Genomic DNA, 20302 nt, shown 5'->3' on the forward strand with positions numbered 1-20302 from the left:
GCCTAAAAGGACTCGTTTTAGACATAAAGACATCTGTATATTAAAAAAAGGGAGCAGATAGAAAAAACTCTATCATGCAAATGGACATCAAAAGAGAGCCAGAGTAGCCATACTTATTTCAGACAAACTAGATTTTTAACCCAATGACCTTAGCAAGAGCTGAAGGACATTATATCTTGATTAAGGGGTCAATACATCAAGAATATCTAACAATAGTACATATCCCCCAACTTGGGAGTGCTCAAATATATAAATCAATAAAAAATATAAAGAAACTCATTGATAATAATACAATAGTACCCCTACATGTCTTCTAAGCAAAAAATAAATAAATAAATAAATAAAATAAAAATGTAAACAATGGCTTTGAATGACACACAAGACCAAATGAACTTAACAAATATATTCAGAACATTTCATCCTACAGCAGCAGAATATACATTACTTTCAAGTCCAGTTGGCACATTCTCCAGAATAGATCACAAACTAGTCACAAATCAGCACTCAACCATTACAAAAGGATTGAGATCATTACCATGTGTATTTTCAGACTACAAACACTATGAAACTTGAAGTTAATGACAAAAATTTGGAAAGACCACAAACACATGGCGATTTAAGACCATCCTACTAAAGAATGGATGGGTTAACCAGGAAATTAAAGACAAAATGAAAAAATACATGGAAACAAATGAAAATGAAAACATACCTGTCCAAAAACCTTTGGGATGGAGCAAAGGCAATCCTAAGAGGGAAGTACATTGTGATACAAGCCTATCTCAAGATGCAAGAAAAGTATCAAATATCAATCTTACACGTAAAAGGAGCTAGAAAAGGAATAGCAAATAGAGCCTAAAACCAGCAAAAGAAGGGAAATAATAAAAATTAGAGTATGAACAATATAGAGTATGAACAATATAGAAGCAAAAAAGGCAAAAACAAGTAGAGCAATGAATGAAACTAAGAGCTGGTTCTTTGAAAAAAATAATAAAACTGATAAAATATTAGTCAGGCTTATCAAAAAGAAAAGATCATAAATGAATAGGAGAGTTAAATCAGAAAGAGGAGAGATCTCAACCAACACCACAGAAATACAATTACAGGAAAGTATGAAAAACTATATGCCAACAAACTGAGCAATCTTGTGGAAATTGACTAATTTCTAGAAACATATGAACACCAAAACTGAAACAGGAAGAAATAGAACCCATAACCATCAACAATACCAAGACTGTAATCAAAAATCTCCCAACACTACACTATGTTTATTAAAAAATAATTTAAAAAAAACAACTCCCAACAGGCAGAAGTCTGGGGCCAGAGGGCTTCCAAGGGGAGTTCTATCAGACCCTTTTCTTTAGTAGTTTTCACATCTAGTGTGCATCCCAATGCATGGCGCAAACTCACAACCCTGAGATGAAGACCTGAGCCAAAATCAAGAGTCAGACACCCAACTGAGTGAACCACCTGGGTCTCCCTCTACCGTACATTTAAAGAAGTTAATACTTATTCTCAAAATGTCCCCAAAATAGAAATGGAAAGAAAACTTCCAAACTCATTCTAGAATGCCAGCATTACCTTGATTCCAAAACCAGACAGACCCCACTATAAAAGAGAATTACCAATATCCCTGATGAACATGGATGCAAAAATTCTCAACAAGATACTAGCAAATCAAATTCAATAGTACATCAAAAGAGTTATTCACTATGATCAAGTGGGATTTATTCCTGGTTACAGGGGTGGTTCCATATTTCAAGTCAATCAACATGGTATACCACATTAATAAAGGAAAGAATAAGAACCATATAATCCTCTCAATAGATACAGAAAAAGCACTTGACAAAATAACCATCCTTTCTTAATAAAAACCCTCAACCCAGTAGATATAGTTGGAACACACCTCAACATCATAAAGGCCATATATGAAAAACCCACAACTAATATCATTCTCAATGGACAAAAACAGAGCTTTTCCTCAATGGTCAGGAACAAGACAGCAATGTCCACTATATTACTATTTAGCATAGTACTGGAAGTCTTACCCTCAACAATTAGACAACAAAAAGAAATAAAAGGCATCCAAATCAGCAAGGAAGAAGTCAAACTTTCACCATTTGCAGACATGCTACTCTGTAGAAAACCTGAAAGACCACACACACACACACACACACACACACACAAGCTAGAAGTAATACATAAATTTGGCAAAGTCACAGGATATAAAATCAACATCAGAAGAAATAGGTTGCTTGTCTATACAACAATAATGAAGCAGCAGAAAAAGAAACCAAGGAATCAATCCCATTTACAATTGCAACAAACCCCATAAGTTACCTAGGAATAAACCTAACCAAAGTAATCTGTACTCTGAAAACTATAGAAAACATAAAAAATTGAAGAGGACACACACAAAAATGGAATAACAAACATTCCATGCTCACGGAGTGGAAGAACAATTATTGTTAAAATGTCTATACCACCCAAAGCAAACTATGCATTTAATGCAATCCCTATCAAAATACCACCAGCAATTTTCACACAGCTAGAACAAACAATCCTAAAATTTGCATGGAATCACAAACAAACCCAAATAGCCAAAGTAATCCTAAAAAAGAAAAGCAAAGCTAGAAGCATCACAATTCCAGACTTGAAGGTACATTACAAAGCTATAATTATTGAGTACCATCCTGATGGTACTAGTGTTACTGGCACAAAAACAGATACATAGATCAATAGAACAGAAAAGAAAACCCAGAAGTGGACCTACAGCTATATGGTCAACTAATCATTAACAAAGCAGGAACAAAATCTCATAGAAAAGGACAGTCTCTCCAACAAATGGCAAATGGTGTTGGGAAAACAGAAACATACAGAAGAATGAAATTGAACCACTTTCTTAGACCATACACAAAAATAAATTTAAATTGGATGAAAGACCTAAATGTGAGACACAAAAACATAAAAATCCTAGAGGAGAACATAGGCAGCAACGTCTTTGACCTCGGCTGTAGCAACTTCTTCCTAGATACATCTCCGAAGGCCAGGGGAACGAAAGGAAGAATGAACTATTGGGACTTAATCAAAATTATAAACCTCTGCACAGCAAAGGAAATAATCAACAAAACTAAAAGGGAGTCTATGATTGGGATTTGCCAATGACATGTCTGATAAAGTGTTAGTATCCAGAATCTATAAAGAATTTATCAAATTCAACACCCAAAAAACAATCCAATTAAAAAATGGGCAGAAGACATGATAGATATTTATCCAAAGACATCCAAATGACTAGCAGACACATGAAGAAATTCTTAACACCACTCATTATCAAGGAAATGCAAATCAAAACCACAATGAGATACCACTGTACACCTGTCAGAATGGCTAAAATTAACAACACAGGAAACAACAGATTTTGGCAAGGATGCAGAGAAAGGGGAACTCTCTTCCACTAATGGTGGGAATGCAATCTGGTACAGCCACTGTGGAAAACAGTATGGGGTGTCCTCAAAAATTTAAAAATAGAACTTCCCTACAATCCAACAATTACATTACTTGGTATTTACCCAAGGATACAAAAAGAGATTCAAGTGGCTACATCCACCCTGAGGTTTATAGCAGCATTATCAAAAAGAGCCAAACTATGGAAACATCCCAACATCAACAGATGAATGGATAAAGAGGTAGTATATAAATAGGTATATACAATGACATATGTCATTATATTCCATTGTATATACATTGTGTATACATTGTATATACAATATATCCATTGTATATACATTGTATATACAATATATCCATTGTATATATTATATAAAAAAGAATGAAGTCTTGCCATTTGCAAGGATGTGGATGGAACTAGAGTGTTTTATGCTAAGCAATATAAGTCAGTCAGAGAAAGAAAAATACCATATGACTTTAGTCATATTTGCAATTTAAGAAACAAAAAGAGATAAACATTTATGGGAAGGAGAAAAAAAAGAGATAATGGGCAGCAAACCAAAAGAGACTCATAAGTATAGAGAACAAACTGAGGGTTGATGGAGTTGAGTGGGGATGAGAGAAATGGGTGATGGATATTAAGGGCACTTGTTATGATGAGCACTGGGTGTTGTATGTAAGTGATGAATCAATAAATTCTACTCCTACTCCTAACCACTATTATATAATATGTTAACTAATTAGAATTTAAATAAAAATTTAAACTAAAAGCAGAGTATTACACAGAAATTATAAATTAAATAGAATATATTCTAAATGTACCTTTGAACTTACAACACATAACTCCAAAAATTTACCTATGAATTCTAAACATAAGGCTTCTAGACATATAAATTTATTCCAAAGTCATATGATGGTGAAAATAAGTATTATAGTACGCTTGATAGTACTAAGCAATTTCATAGCTATCAAATAAGACCTTTTAGTCACAAGGAACATAAGTGAACTTAAGCTACTTTATAAAAAAAAGTGAGCAAGTATCTTTTAAGTGTATTGAAGTGCTTCATGGATCCAAGGGTCAGGAATGGAGTCAGTTTTAGGAAGTGTCTAGGACCCAAAAAGTCCTTAGAAATCCATGAAAATACTTTTTCTACCTTTCACTCTACTTCTCTCTGTTATGTTTCATTTTTTCTCATACTGTAGCCTACCTTTCTCTGCTTCTTTGATCCATGATAGAATAAGAATTAGTATTTATAATTTTTTTTAAAGATTTTATTTATTTATTTGTCAGAGAGAGAGCGAGCGAAAGCGAGCACAGGCAGACAGAGTGGAAGGCAGAGTCAGAGGGAGAAGCAGGCTCCCCGTGGAGCAAGGAGCCCGATGTGGGACTCGATCCCAGGACGCTGGGATCATGACCTGAGCCGAAGGCAGCTGATTAACCAACTGAGCCACCCAGGCGTCCCAAGACTTAGTATTTATGTATGTGATTTCTTGTGACTTATATAAAGTGACTGGGTAGGGCCATTACAGCCAGCATGGGGAGAGTCCTAGACTACAAACATGATTCTTAGTTGCCTACATCTGTGAATTGATGGTTTATAACATAGTTTCTATGTTTCTAATAATTTTAATGAACATTTAAGGAATGTGCCATATCATCAAATTGCATAAAAGTGAAAAGATTATTCCAAGACACTTCAGGATTTAAAAAATAGCTGTTTATATGACCTCGGGAGTGATGTCCAATAACACGAATGCACTACCCATGATCAAATACTACAAAAGGTTCTTGGAGACTGAAGATTAAATCCTATAGAAAGCAGTTTCTTTTTTTTAAGTGTTAAAGATTTCATTCAACTCATTAATGAATGAGGGAACAAATAAGATGTTAAAACTGATGTAAGGGAGAATTTGAGGAACAGACATATAGGCAGTTAGAAATGCTTAAAAGAATTTGCTAATAGATATAAAACTTTAATTACTGATAGGGCAAAAAAGTCTAAGGGGGCATCTTTTCCTGGAGCAGAAATCAACTGTAGTTCATTGTTCATTTGCATTACTATCCATTTTCTATAATTAGACTTTTAAGTTTACAAAATTGTAAAACAGCCTAGACAATATAAAGACAATCACAGGTATATAGCCCTTCAGATAATGCCCTCAGGATCCATTAGATAATACCTAACACTCCACTGAAAGGACACTCAGTCATTCCTTTTATCCATTTCAATGCGTTTTTTTTTTAAATTAACATAGAATTTATTATTTGTTTCAGGGATACAGGTCTATGATTCATCAGTCTTAATTCACAGCACTCACCATAGCACATACCCTCCCCAATGTCCATCACCCAACCACGCCTCCTTCCACCCTCTTCCACTCCAGCAAATCTCAGTTGGTTTCCAGATTAAGAGTCTCTTATGGCTTGTCTCCCTCTTTGGTTTCATTCTGTTTCATTTTTTTCCTCTCTTTCCCCATGATCCTCTGCCAGTTTTCTCAAATTCTACATATCAGTGAGATCTTTTGATAATTGTCTTTCTTTGTCTAATTTATTTCTTTTAGCATAATACCCTCTAGTTCCAACCATGTCTTTGTAAAAGGCAAGATATCATTTTTTGATGACTGCATAATATTCAATTATATATATATATTCAATATCACATCTTCTTTATCCATTCATCTGTTGATGGATACCTAAGCTTTTTCCACAGTTTGGCCACTGTGGACATTACTGCTATAAACATTGGGGTGCCCTTCAGATCACTACATTTGTATCTTTGGAGTAACTATCCAGTAGTGCAATTCCTGAGTTGTAAGGTAGCTCTATTTTCAACTTTTTGAGGAACCCCCACACTGTTTTGCAGAGTGGCTGCACAGCTTGCATTCCCACCAACAGTGTAGGAGAGTTCCCTTTTCTCTGCATCCTCACCAGCATCAGTCATTTCCTGACTGGTTAATTTTAGCCATTCTGACTGGTGTGAGGTAGTATCTCATTGTGGTTTTGATTTGTATTTCCCTGATGTCAAGTGATGTGGAGCACTTTTTCATGTATCTGTTGGACATTTGGATGTCTTTTTCACAGAAATGTCTGCTTGTGTCTTCTGCCCATTTCTTAATTAGATTATTTGTTCTTTGGGTGTTGAGTTTGATAAGTTCTTATAGATTTTGGTACTAGCCCTTTATCTGATATATCATTTGCAAAAATCTTCTCCCATTCTCTCAAGTGTCTTTTGGCTTTGTAAACTGTTTCCTTTGCTGTGCAAAAACTTTTTCTCTTGATGAAGTCCCAATAGTTCATTTTTTAAAATATTTTTTTAAAGGAAGTATTTTTCTTTTAATTTTATTTATTTATTTGACAGAGAGAGAGATCACAAGCAGGAAGGGGGGGGGGGAAGCAGGCTCCCTGCCAAGCAGAGAGCCCGATATGGGGCTCGATCCCAGGATCCTGGGATCATGACCTGAGCCAAAGGCAGCGGCTTAACCCACTGAGCCACCCAGGTGCCCCCAATAGTTCATTTTTGCCTTTATTTCCCTTGCCCTTGGCAATGTGTCTAGGAAGAAGTTGCTATGGCTGCGGTTGAAGAGGTTGCTACCTGTATTCTCCTCAAGGATTTTGATGGATTCCTGTCTCACATTTAGGTCTTTCATCCATTTTTAGTCTACTTTTGTGTGTGGTGTAAGGAAATAGTCCAGTTTCATTCTTCTGCACATGGCTGTCCAATTTTCCCAACATCATTTGTTGAAGAGACTGTCCTTTTTCCACTGGATGTTCTTTCTGCTTTGTCAAAGATTAGTTGACCATAGAGTTGAGGGTCCATTTCTGGGTTCCATTGATATATGTGTCTGTTTTTGTGCCAGTACCATACTGTCTTGATGATTACAGGATTTTCATAGAGTTTGAAGTCCGGAATTGTGATGTCACCAGCTTTGGTTTTCTTTTTCAACCTTCTCCTGGATATTCAGGATCCTTTGTGGTTCATACAAATTTTAAGATTATTTGTACCAATTATGCGTATGAAGTTGATGATATTTTGATAGGGATTGCATTAATTGTGTAGATTGCTTTAGGTAGCATAGACATTTTCATAATATTTGTTCTTCCTATCCATGAGCATGGAAAATTTTTCCATTTCTTTGTGTCTTCCTCAATTTCTTTTATGAGAATTCTATAGTTTTCGGAGTATAGATTCTTTGCCTCTTTGGTTAGATTTATTCCTAGGTATCTCATGGCTTTGGGTACAATTGTAAATGGAATTGACTCCTTAATTTCTTTCTTCTGTCTTGCTGTTGGTGTATAGAAATACAACTGATTTCCATGCATTGATTTTATATCCTGACACTTTATTGAATCCCTATATGAATTCTAGCACTCTTGCAGTGGAGTCTTTTGGGTTTTCCACAAAAAGTATCATATCATCTGCAAATTGAGAGTTTGATTTCTTCTTTGCTGATTCAGATGCCTTTTATTACTTTTTGTTGTCTGATTGCTGAAGCTAGGACTTCTAGTACTATGTTGAACAGCAGTTATGATAGTGGACATCCCTGCTATGCTCCTGACCTTATGGGAAAAGCTCTCAATTTTTCCCATTGAGAATTATATTCATTGCATATTTTTCAAAGATGGCTTTATGATATTGAGGTATATATACCCTCTATCCCTGCACTGTAAAGAGTTTTTTTTTTTAAAGATTTTATTTATTTATTTGACAGACAGAGATCACAGGTAGGCATAGAGGCAGGCAGAGAGGGGGGGGAGGCAGGCTCCCTGCTGAGCAGAGAACCCAGTGTGGGGCTCGATCCCAGGTTCCTGGGATCATGACCTGAGCTGAAGGCAGAGGCTTTAACCCACTGAGCCACCCAGGAGCCCCTATTGTGAAGAGTTTTAATCAAGAAAGAATGACATACTTTGTCAAATGCTGTTTGTGCATCTATTGAGAGGATCATATGGTTCTTGTCCTTTCTTTTATTAATGTAATGTATCACACTGATTGATTTGTAGATGTTGAACCACCCCTGCATCCCAGGAATAAATCCCACTTGGTCATGGTGAATAGTCCTTTTAATATACTGATGGATACTACTAGTGAGTATCTTGGTGAGAATTTTTGCATCCATGTTCATCAGGGATATTGGTCTGTAAATCTCCTTTTGGGTGGGGGTCTTTGTCTGGTTTGGAGATCAAGATCATATGGCCTCATGAAATGAGTTTGGAAATTTTCCTTCCATTTCTATTTTTTGGAACAATTTCAGAATAGGTATTAATTTTCTTTAAATGTTTGGAAGAATAGAGAAGTTCTCTGCTATAATTTGCTCCATATACCTTTTGTTCCTCTATTTCTTATTCTGAGATCCCAATTACTCTAATATTGTTTCACTTTATGGTATCACTTATCTCTCAGATTCTCCCCTCATGATCCAATAGTTTGTCTTTTTCTCAGCTTCTTTATTCTCCATCATTTGGTCTTCTATATCATTAATTCTCTCTTCTGCATCATTTACTCTAGCATTTAGAACCTCCATTTTTTATTACACCTCATTAATAGCCTTTTGGATTTTGACTTGGTTAGATTTTATTTCTCCAGAAAGAGATTCTCTAGTATCTTCCATGCTCTTCTCAAGCCCAGCTAGTATCTTTATTATCGTTATTCTGAACTCTTGTTCTGACATTGTATTAGTGTCCATATTGATTAGATCCCTGGCAGTTGGTACTGCCTCTTGTTATTTTGAAGTGAATTTTCTATTTTGTCATTTTTTCCAGAGAAGAATGGATGAATGAGATAACAAAATGCTAAAAGGGTAACAAGGACCCCAGAAATATGTACACTAAAAAAATTAGAAGAGACCCAATACCGGGTGGAAAAAAAAAAAAAAAAAGAAAGAAAGAAAGAAAAAGAAGAAGAATATTATTAGGCTGGTGAATAGAAAAGATCCATATGCTAGATTTTTGGTGTATTTTGGTCTGTTAGAAGAAACTGCCTCTCAAAATTTTAAAAGAAAGTAAAACATATATATATAAAAATAAGGCTAAAGACAATGGAGGAATGGACTATGAAGGTAAAAATGAAAATTTAAGAAGATTTTAGGAAAAGATAAGTTGATTGAAAAAAGAAAGAAGGAAAAATAAATTTTAAAAAGAGAAATATTATGGTCAAGCAGGTGGATAGAACAAAGTCATACACTAGATTTAGGGCATATTTTAGTTAGAGGAATCTGTATCCCAACATTTTGAAGAAAGAAAAACGTACATAAGCACAAAAAGTAAGGTTAAATACAAGGAAGGGTTAGGATATGACTGTAAGAGTGAAAAAAAGAAGATGTTCACTTGATCTTAGCCAAAGGTTGAGAAGTGATAAAAAAAAAAAAAGATTTTAAAAAAAGGAATTGATAAGTCAGTTGAAAAAGGAAAGATAAATTTTTTAAAAAGAAATAGAGCAAGAAAGAAAGGAAAGTAAAGTAAGGAAAAAAAACTTTGAACGACTAAAGGATCATGGGGGGTAAAAGTCATGAATTCTGTGTGCTGTATTCTCCTAGCATTGGAGTTTTACAGTTCTCATTGATTAGTAAACTTGGTCTTGGCTGGATGTTCTTGATGATCTTCTGGGGGAGGGGCCCACTCCAGTGATTCTCAACCCCAAGGTAGAATTGTGCTGCCCCTGCCAGGGGCTGGGCTAAGGAATCTGCTAAGTAACTTTTGTTCCCTGGGGTCTTTCTGTATAGCTTTAGAGGTCAAGAATGAAAATGGTGGCCTCCCAATCTCTGGCCCTGGAGGAGAGAGAGTTCAGGGCCCCAGTCATCAGTGAGCCCTCAGAGAAAAGCAATCACTCCTCTTTTCCTGGTCTCTGGCCACACTCCATGCTCACCAGGCCTGTGACTGAGCGTTTGTATCTCCAGCATATGCTCCTGTTTGGAGTCTCCAAACCATGTAGATTCCTGCAGTGCACTCTCCTGCCACTCTTCCTAGGAAGGGTAGTCTCCCCAGATCTGTCACTTGTTGGGTCCCTGCTAAGTAGTGGCCTGACTGTGCTGCGGATCATGGTTTATGGCAACCCTGAGCTGACAGCCCACTCCTTGGCTCACTCTTTGCAGCCAGCTTGACTCTAATACTTGGGAGCTCTGCTGTACTCAGGCTTATGGATCTCTCTGTGACCCTGAGGATTCTGAGGCCACACTGTCCCAGGGAGGGTTCCATCCCACCCCCAACCCCTCCCCACCTTCATCCCTGCTTAGCTGCTGGAGCGACATACCTCACCAGAGTAGACTTCTAAAAGTTCTGAATTTGTGGTCCGCTGCTCTATCACTTGCTGGGAGCTGGCTGATGGAGGCTCCCTCCCCTTCATGGTCTATCTTCCCATATATCCTCAGAATCATTTCTTGGCACATCCTACCTTCCAGAAAGTGGTCATTTTTCTGTTCATATTGTTGGTTTTATTCTTTTCCTCAATCTCTTGTTGAATTTGCACGTGTTCAGAATGGTTTGATAACTGTCTAGCTGAATTCTGGGCACCAGAAAAAATTTAGGTCTCCTACTCCTCTGCCATCTTAGAGCCAGGTTTTTCCATTTCCATGTTTTTGGCAATGTTTCTTTCTTTTTCTTCTTCTTCTTCTCTTCTTCTCCTTCTCCTTCTTCTTCTTCTTAGATTTTATTTATTTATTTGACAGACAGGGATCATAAGTAGGCAGAGAGGCAGGCAGAGAGAGGCAGGCTGAGCAGAGAGCCCAAAACGGGGCTCGATCTCAGGACTCTGGGATCATGACCTGAGCTGAAGGCAGAGGTTTTAATCCACTGTGCCACCCAGGTGCTCTTTGACAATGTTTCTTGACCGCCTCTTCCTTATGATCATAAATAACCTGCCAAGATTTTCCTTGATACAAAAATAGAGATTTCATTATGTTTGGCCAGATTATTGCCACAGTGTTAATGAACTATGTTAGCCTCCTGGAATTTACTTTCCAAATCCAGACATACTGTGCTGAATAATTACCAAAGGTGCAGGACTAACTTCTGTCTGCAAGTTTTCATGAAGACATGCAAAGTACACTTTTAAAACCTCTACAGGGGCACCTGAGTGGCTCAGTCAGTTAACTGTCCAACTCTTGGTTTCAGCTCAGGTCATGATCTCATGGGTCATAAGATCAAGCTCTGCATCAGGCTCTATACTCAGTGGGAATCTGCTTGTATATTCTCTCCCTTTGCCCCTTTCCCTGTTCTCTCTCTCCTCCTCTCTCTCTCTATATCTTGCTCTCATTCTCTCTAAAATAAATAATTTTTTAAAAAAATGAATAAAATAAAAGCCTGTATAATTTGCTATATCAAGGCTATGGAACCAAACCCAAGAAACTGCACCAGGGTTCTCTAGTAGTATCTAAGATTTTAGGTGAATTTCTCTCCTCAACATCTCTAAAATTTACTAACATTCCTAGTTTGCCAAAAAGGGCCCTTCCTTACCACCTGTAAGACTGGAACCCCGTGCCATTCCAGTTTTACTGGAACAGTGTTGTAACCATTGACTCACCATACACAGTCAACTTGTTTGTTTTTCTTTAATAATATGCTTGTCAGACATGTTTACATGAAAATTATTCTCAAATATGACATTCCAGGTATAGCCTTGGTTACATAACCAATTTGTTTAATTATATCATAGTAAACAGGAGTACAGTTTCATTTTGAATATTGCCATAAAGTGTAAAGAGGTTCAGAAAATGTTTCTTAATTCTACGGACCCAATGAGAATCAGACACCATTTTAAACTTTCAGTTTACAAAAGCACAATCCACTAAATTGAGGAAAGACTAAGCATGAAAAAGGGTTTCCTCATATATTCATAGAAGCAGAACATCACAAATGCATGAACAACATTCCAAATTATGTAACCCTGATTAAGCTCCCCTCATTGGCTCATTCAGTTCTCTGTAATTGCTGGCTCTTGAGTCAATAAACTGCTTTCAAGAAGCTTCTCCTTTCAGACTAAAGAGTCTTAAGAAATCCTGACTTAGTCTAATGGTATGTTGTAAAATTTGTCTAAGCTATGTCCACTTCAAAGTCTATACCCAAAAGACTAATCTTGGAAGTAGTTATCAATAGTTCAAAGTAATGGATCCTTTCCATGAGGCTTTAAGACTGTCCCTGAATGCACAAAGTTTGGCCTGTAGCTTATAGTAGAACCTTCAGGCTAGCATCAGAGTAAAACAGAAACTATCTGCAGATGACTGTCTTAGCTCAGGCTGCTATAATAAAACAACTGATAGGCTTCAACCTCCAATGTCTGATGTCTCAAAATTCTGGAGTCTGAAAAGTCCAATATGAGAGCACCTGCCCACATCTGTGTTGTAGACCGTTAACTTCTTATATCCTCACATGGCAGAAATAGGGTCAGAGAGCTCTCTGGGGTCCCTTTGTACAGGCACTAATCCCACCCATAAGTACTCCACTTTTCTGTGACTTAATTGCCTTCTCAAACCCTCACTTCCTAATACCATCATATTGGGGACTAGAATTTCAACATAAAAAGTTGGGAGAGGAGACAGATACATCTACTCCATTGCAATGACTAAGACTGAAGGTTATAGGTAATAATATATCCAGTAATCGAATGGAAGTAAAAAAAAAAAAAAAAACTCGAAAGCACAGTGCATAACTGTTCCACAAGAATTTAACCACAATTTCCCCTGAGGGAAATGACACTGGCATATCTCCAGGTCCTTTTCATAAAGTACACAATTTTGGCTATGTTTATATTAATGACATTTTAACTATACAAATATTTAAGCTAAAGAAGAGTGAGTTGATCTGATTTATTTATCAAATTTTCCTATGTTGCTCACACAATAGTGCTGATAATTTAAAAAATAATGGAGCACATAAAGTAAACTTAATTATTTCTAACATCTTTTCATTTTTTTAAAAAGATTTTATTTATTTATTTGACAGACAAGAGATCACAAGGAGGCAGAGAGGCAGGCAGAGAGAAAGGAGACTATTTTTTAAATTTTTAAAATATTTTATTTATTTATTTGACACAGAGAGAGATTGAACAAGCACAAACAGCAGGTGGCTGCAGAGGTAGAGGGAGAAGCTGTCATGCATATAAGCAGGGGGAGCGACAGAGGGAGAGAGAGAAGCATGCTCCCGCTGAGCAAGGAGCCCGATGTGGGGCTGAATCCCAGTATCCCAAGATCATGACCTGAGCCAAAGGCAGATGCTTACCCAACTCAGTCACTCAGGCAGCCCAAAGACCATAAATATTAACCCAGTTTTATACAGCTATACATATCCTTTTATATCTTAAAGTGGAAAAAAGAACCATTTATTAACTTGACTTAAAGATATCATTTATTCCATAGCACATTGAAATAAGAACCAAACATATATAAACTTAAAATTATGCTCAGTAATCAAGGTTTTAATATTCTATCCAAGAAACAATCTAGGCTTGTCATGATAATAATTAATTAACCCAAACTAGTTAAATTTCCTAAAGTTCTTTGCAATTACCTTTAATCTGACATACTTACTGTTGGAAAAAAATGTTTGTTAGAATTATGATTCAATTTAGTGGAAGCCAAATTTATAATTTTAAAAATCTTAAAATATATGTAGGAGTTAGGTTAGCCAATTTGACCAATAAACCAATATAAAGAGTCAGGAAATTCAGACTAATTTAGATCTTCATTAAAAAATAAACTACTGGGTGCCTGGGTGGCTCAGTGGGTTGAGCCGCTGCCTTCGGCTCAGGTCATGATCTCAGGGTCCTGGGATCGAGTCCCGCATCGGGCTCTCTGCTCAGCGGGGAGCCTGCTTCCTCCTCTCTCTCTCTCTCTCTCTGCCTGCCTCTCTGCCTACTTGTGATCTCTCTCTGTCAAATATATAAATAAAATCTTAAAAAAAAAAAATAAATAAAAAATAAACTACTGAGGTACCTGCTGGCTCAGTTGGTAGAGCATGTGACTCGATCTTGAGGTCATGAGTTTGAGCCCCACATTCGGGATAGAGATTTCTTAATAAATAAAAATTTGAAAAAAAAATGTTTACATGTTAAAAACTTTCTAAACTGTACATATACTACAATATATATACTTAATACCGAAAAGCAAAGAAAATAACAGATAGCTGGCTTTTTTCATTAACCCAAATTACTAGGCCTCTCTGATCTGCCCAAAGATTCATCTTACTTATGTAAACTTGAATTTTTAAAAATTTTCTGGATAGCAGTTTGTATATGAATGATTTTTTTTTCTCATTTAAAGTCTAACCCATTTGGCTCAGTCAATTAAGCATCTGCCTTTGGCTCATATCATGATTCCAGGGTCCTGGGACCGAGCCCCACATCGGGCTCCATGCTCATCATGGAAGTGTGCTTGTCCCTCTTTCTCTGCTCCTCCTCCTCACTCTCTCTCTCTCAAATAAATAAATAAATATTTACAACAAATAAATAACTAAAATTAAATCTTAAAAAAAGTTAAATTTTTAAATTTTCTGGTAATTTGGGAATTATTTCATTTATATGAGTGCTTATTTATAAACCAATCAGAAGAGAGATCTTTAATATGAGGCACAATCTAATCTGTTAATGTATACTGTATACTGCTCAGAAGTAGGAAAGCATTTCATAGATGTACAGTGAGAAGCAAAGGCGTTCCTTAAAGACGTAGACACACTGAGAACTTAAAACTGTCAGATCTAAAACAAATTTAGCCAAAGGCCGAAAGTAAATTTGCAAGTCTACATCGCAAAGAGCTCCTCTCCTTCCCAACATGTATTAAATTCTTAACTAATTAGAGCTCTCTCATATACAGACAAGGATGAACAAACCAGATTCCCTGTCATCTCTCACATAAGAGAAAATAAATTTCTGTCACAGACAGAGATCACCAAATGGACCATAAAAACACAGTCCAAATCACTGTCACCAGTGAAGATTAACTTATAGGCCGGGCCTGAAGTTAAAACAAAAACAAAAAATAAAATCAGTAAGGAGGGCAAAAACTGTATAAATAAAGTCAAAAGGTCCTTACTGACACATGAGAATCACTCTGTGAGCCAAGAAAAGCTGTATCTCGGCTTAAGTAGATCTTGATGTACTGTGCTCAAGCAGTGCAGTTTACTTGGCTGTATCTGTTGAACTTCTTGGACATCTACGTAGATGACTTCTAAAACTTCTAATTTTCAGAATGGTATAATCCTAGTGCATATAGATATAAAAGAAACACATATGAAACATTTTATGTCATTAATCTGGGAAGGAACCAATATGAGATTAAAACCAATATAAGGGGTGTCTGGGTGGCTCAGTTGGTTAAGTGTCTGCCTTCGTCTCAGGTCATGCATGATCCTAGGATCCTGGAATTAAGCCCCATATCGTGCTCTCTGCTCAGTGGTAAACCAGCTTCAGCTTCTTACTCTGCCTGCTGGTGCTTTCTCCCTTTCTCTCTCTCTACCAAATAAATAAAAATAAACAAACAAATAAATAAATCCAATTTAAACCTTAGAACTAGATATCTCAAATATTGTTTTAAACAGCTAAACTTCAAGGTCTTTTTTACAGTTCATAATTAAGGAACAGGATTTTCTTTTCTTTTTTTTTTTTTTAAGTTTCAAGTTTTTATTTAAATTGTAGTTAGTGAACATACAGTGTAGTATTAGTTTCAGGTGTAGAATTTGGTGATTCATCACTTACATACAACACCCAATGCTTATCACAATATGTGCCCTCCTTAAAACCCATCATCCATTTAGCCCATTTCTCCACCTCAGGATTTTATGTTATTAAATGTTTTTCATCTCCAACTTTATCTAAAAAGTTTCTTCTAAATGGCTTCAGGGGCACCTGGGTGACTCAGTCGGTTACACATCTGACTTTTTTTTTTTTTTTTAAAGAGCAGACATATTTTAATGTACAGAGCTTTAAGAAAGAAAATTAATTTGCCATATTTTTATTAGATTGTAATAGCTAAGTAATAGTGCATAAAATCATGTATCACAAAAATATATGTAACTGAGCTGTCTCAGTAGATTTTGATAGTAGCATATATATACTGCATCATAGACTCAATTACCAAGAAAAAACACAAACTGATCAAGAAATGGATCAAGAGAAAAGAAAAGAAAAGAAATCTTGTTTACAGTCTTAGAATTACATGCCTTCCTAACTAAGTAATATCAAAAGGAACTGGATAGGTAAGATGGAGGTATAGAAGGAGTAGAATTCTGAAGCCATTTATTTATTTATTTATTTATTTATTTGAGAAAGAGAGCAGTGCAGTGAGGAGCCCAGGGAGAGGGACAAGCAGACTCCACTCTGAGCCTGGAGCCAACTCCAGGCTCAGCCTCACGACCCTAAGATCATGACCTGAACTGAAATCAAGAGGTGATCTTAGGTGCAAAATAGTACCTTTATTTACACTTTATTTACACAAAACAATACCTTAATTTACACTGTTTGTAGTGAATTTCCATTTTCTTGGAAACAAAGAAAATGCCCCTGTAAACAAGATTTCATTTACCTGATTGGAATAGAAAAATGGAAGAGAAGAAATATCAGAAATGTCATACAATATATAGAATGTAATATATCTTTACAAGAGGGATATGGGGCATGGAGCATATAATATTCTGCTTCTAGGGGCACCTGGGTGGCTCAGTGGTTAAAGCCTCTGCCTTCGGCTCAGGTCATGATCCCAGGGTCCTGGGATTGAGCCTCACATCGGGCTTTCTGCTCAGCAGGGAGCCTGCCTCCTCCTCCTTCTCTCTCTCTCTGCCTGCCTCTCTGCCTGCTTGTGATCTGTCTGTCAAATAAATAAAAATCTTAAAAAAAAAATTCTGCTTTGGGCGCCTGGGTGGCTCAGTGGGTTAAGCCGCTGCCTTCGGCTCAGGTCATGATCTCAGAGTCCTGAGATCGAGTCCCACATCGGGCTCCCTGCTCAGCGGGGAGCCTGCTTCCCTCTCTCTCTCTGCCTGCCTCTCCATCTACTTGTGATTTCTCTCTGTCAAATAAATAAATAAAATCTTTAAAAAAAAAAAATTCTGCTTCTACATTTGATATTTCAAAATAACTCAGTTACCGTATTTCACTGATTCCAAAATGCACATTTTTTTCATATTTAACATCTCAAAAATCTGGATAACATTTATGTTCATAGCCATTGGCTGTTTTTTTCCACATTTGTTATCTTTTCAATTGGGATGCATCTTATAATCAATGGCATCTTAGGTGAAATATGGTATTGTTTTGTCCTGGAAATGCTATTCCATGGCATAATGATGTTAGAACAGACTACAAACAGTTCAGATGCTGGAAGCTAATGAAACTATGTTCATAATCACAATCTAGGCTTTGAACAAAATTATAGGTAAAGAAAAACTTGTTTCATCTGCATAATATGTAATGGTGAATAAACCAGACACAGCTACAGTTCCCATAAAACTCAGTGACTGTAGCAACATCGTCCAACAGAAATATAATATGATCTTATGTAATTATAAATTTTTTAATAGTCACATTTAAAAAAGTAAAAAGAGGGTCATGTGGCTGACTCAGTTGGCAAAGCATGACACTCAGACTCTCAGGGTTAAGAGTTTGAGCCCCATGTTAAGTGTAGAGATTACTTAAAAAAAGACAAGCAAAGGGGATAAAAGGTAAAAAGCAGTAGGTGAAATTAATGTTAAGAATATAGTTTTATTTACCCCAATATGCCCAAATATTACTTCAACAATTAGTACTTTTTAAATTGTTAATGAGATATTTTAGTTTATTTTTCTGACTAAGTCTTTGAAATAGGGAGTGTGTTTTATACTTTACAACATATCTCAATTCAGATTGGCCGTTATCTCGACTATCCCTTTAGCTATATTACACTATATTACACAGCACATGTCTAGAAGTAGAGATGAACATGTTTTTTTTTTTTTTAATATTTATTTTAGAGAAAGAGAAAACAAGCATGGGGCAGAGGGAAAAGCAGAGTGAGAGAGAGGGTAAGCACAAATTGGGGGAGGGGCAGAGAGAGAGGGAGAGAATCCTTGAGCAGACTCCCCACTAAGCACGGGGTCCAATACCAGGCTTGACCCAGGACCTTGAGATCATGGCCCGAGCTGAAACCAACCCAAGCCCAGAAGCCCAATGGACTGAGCCATCTAAGTGCACCAAGATGAAATTATTTTTTAATCAATATATATTTTTTGTAGCTACTTTTCTTTGGAGGGGAGATATTTTTATTTTTTGAAGAGGTAAAATATACCAAATTTCAAAAACACCAGGATATTCAGTGAAGAATAAGCCTTCTTTAATCCTATTCCCAGCAACCCTCCTTCTGTAGGCAACTGCTTTTAGTAATGCTGTTCATTTGCAAATATATCCACATATTTTTCTCCTGTGTTTTCCACACTATATACCCCTGGGCACTTTCTGTTTTTGTTTTTACTTAATATATTTTGGATATCTTTCCATAGCAATGTATACAGAGCTTCCTCATTCTCTTCAACAGCTGCATTATCAATACAGTATAGTTTATTTAACCTTTCAATGGTACATAAGATATTTGTAATCTTTTGTTATTGTAAAGACTGCTCCTGGGGAGCCTGGGTACCACGGTGGGTTGGAGGTCTACCTTTGGCTTTGGTCCTGGTCTCTGGGTCCTTGGGATCCAGCCCTGCATGGGAAAGACTGCTTTTCCCTCTCCCTCTGCCTGCCACTCCCCCTGCTTGTTCTCTCCCCCCTCCTCTCTGTCAAGTAAACAGATAAAATCTTAAATAAAAAGAAAAAGACTGCTGCTTTGAATATTCATGCGTATAGTCACTTCATACTCAAAGGACTGTATGTATTTGTAGGATAAATACCTAGAAATAGAACTGCTGAATGTAATTACAAGAATTGCTAGAACACACACTTCCTATACAGATAACATTTTATTCACCATTGTACCCCTAGAACCTAGAATAATATTTGGCACATTCTAGACATCCAATACTTATTTGTTGAATGAATTTATAAAGTAGGAATTGAGGCTTGTTTTTTCATTCTTTCAGCAGTTACTGATTTAATCTGAATGGTACTTTTTGGATCTGATGCTTGTATTAGCATTTCTCTTTTAGGAAGTCTGACCACTCCTTCTCCCACTTGTTTTTTCTCCCTCTATCACATCCCTCCCCCATCTGACTTAGAGGCAAAACAAAGCTGGGGAAATTACACTAATATTTAGGGCGGTTTTTTTTTTTTAAGACTTTTGAGAGATATTTGAGAGCGGGAGAGAGAGATATAGAGAGAGCAAATAAAAGGGCGAAGAGAAGGCCCAGCAGACTACCAGCTTAACTATGCTCAGCAGAGAGCCTTACAAGGTATGCAAGGCAGGGCTTCATTCCAGGACCCTGAGATCCTGACCTGAGTCAATGTCAGAGACCTAACCGACTGAGCCACACAGGCATTTAGGGAAGACTTTTTTTTTTTTTTTTAAGATTTTATTTATTTATTTGACAGACAGAGATCACAAGTAGGCAGAGAGGCAGGCAAAGGGGCGGGGGGGTAGGGGGGAACAGGCTCCCTGCTGAGCAGAGAGTAGGGCAGACTTCTTAAGACAAAAAGTATTAGGGCTATAGACAGTCATCAATGAATGGTACAAGGATCAACTCACCAGAAATAGATGCTAAACTTACATGCATTTAATAAAGTAGCTTCAAGGGGCGCCTGGGTGGCTCAGTGGGTTAAGCCGCTGCCTTCGGCTCAGGTCATGATCTCAGGGTCCTGGGATCGAGTCCCGCATCCGGCTCTCTACTCAGCAGGGAGCCTGCTTCCCTCTCTCTCTCTCTGCCTGCCTCTCCGACTACTTGTGATTTCTCTCTGTCAAATAAAGTAGCTTCAAACTA

This window comes from Mustela nigripes, chromosome 14 (assembly GCF_022355385.1).
Source record: "Mustela nigripes isolate SB6536 chromosome 14, MUSNIG.SB6536, whole genome shotgun sequence".
NCBI lineage: Eukaryota > Metazoa > Chordata > Mammalia > Carnivora > Mustelidae > Mustela > Mustela nigripes.